This window comes from Tupaia chinensis, unplaced genomic scaffold (assembly GCF_000334495.1).
Source record: "Tupaia chinensis unplaced genomic scaffold, TupChi_1.0 Scaffold000077_1, whole genome shotgun sequence".
Classification (NCBI taxonomy): Eukaryota; Metazoa; Chordata; class Mammalia; order Scandentia; family Tupaiidae; genus Tupaia; species Tupaia belangeri.
Window position 1 is genome coordinate 5625124 of NW_006159538.1, and position 1663 is coordinate 5626786.

Here is a 1663-nt window from a genome sequence, read left to right on the forward strand (position 1 = left end):
TGCTGAAGGGACAATACGGAGAGATTCCGCAGAAAGGCAGGGCGTTTGCTCTGACCTTGCTTCCCCAGACAGAACTGGTTAAGGCTCTTTGTAGGCTGCGCCGTGTGATGGGATGTGGCCTCAAGGTCATGTTTGAGGCGCAGCAAATGCAGGGTCTGTGGCTAGAAATTGTAGCCCAGAGACACTTAGCTTTAACAGTGTAAGAGCCACTTTGTAATTGAATGGAGTCAGGGAGCCACAAAGAAAGAAGCAACAAATGGAATGCTCCTCTTCCCTGGCAGCAGCAGGCCAGTCCTGAAGCCAGCTCACACCCAGGCAGTGCTGCACTGCCTGAGGCCTGGGGAAGGGCTCCAGCCAATGCACCCTTAAAACCTCTGTTGCCCACCCCCCCACACACACACACAACAATGGAGGGATCTGGGAGGACTCCCCACCCCTTTCTGCCATGTTAAAAGAATGAATCAAACAAAAACTCAAGCTTCTCTGGGCTGCTAGACCAAAGTTATATCTAGCAGACACCATGTATGGCTGCAGCTGTACCAGGTTCCATACTGTCTCCCACAAACTGTACCTCAGCCCAGCAGACTCTTAGATACACTATTAGAATGCCTCCCATTACCACCCTGAACTCTGTACCTGTGTGCACAGTTGCACCTGTGGCCTGCAAGGTTCTTTCCCATTGCTGCCCACTGGGTTTCTGCCCACCTTTCAAATGCCTGGTCCTTTATAAGGCTGGGAGCTGGACGAGGCCTCCCCTTTCCCTGAACACCCACAGCCCTTGAGATGACAAAGGCCTGCCTCCCCTTCCCAGGCAGCTGGGCGTGTGTGGAACAAGCCCCTTGCTCCGTGTGAAGCCCTACCATCAAATATGACACTGGGTCACCAGCACACAGTGAAACAAGAGGACCCAGGGGTTTGAAGCAAACATGCCTTCCATGGTGGTTCCCACCGCCGTGTCCAGAGAGCCCCGAAGCTCATCACCAAACACCATAGCACAAAGCAGAGAGAGCGAGCGAGCAGTTTACAAAGGACTTTGTCAGGTGAGATTCTAGCAGATGGTGTCAAAGTGCTTTCCAGCCTTTCAAGCCACAGAACTCATTTGGTCAGCTGAGGAGCACCTAGAGGGAAAAGTATCTTACATGAACGCCAAAACCAAAGAGCACAGCGTGTGGGGGACACTGAGGTGACCGAGTGTTGCTGGCTAGGGAGAGGTCTACGGAGGTCTGCCCCCTGAAATCGGGGTGGTAGGGGAGCAGTGCCTCTACGGACACAGCCAGAGGAGGCAGTAAAGGATCTTTGTAACTGACCTATGAGGAGTTAATAATTAGCCATTTCTCCCACACTGCTGCCATAGCAACTTGTCCCAGCAACATAAGAAAGAAAAGGTCTAGAAAGTCAGCCAGCCATCGCCAGGCAGAAATCAGTCGTGCACTGCCGGAGCCCCAGCAGCGCGCTGGACTGTGGGGCTAGCAGTGCCTGCCGCCTCTGCCTTTGGGGCACTTACACCCACCTGGGAGAACCCTCCCCGAGGTCAGACACCAGCACCCTGTCACATGACCCCATAGTAGGTCCACTTCTCGCTCCATGGCATGAGTCGCAGCTATTTCATTTATCCAGATGACGACAGGAAGAGCACCTCCTAGCACCACGGCACAGCGTTCCA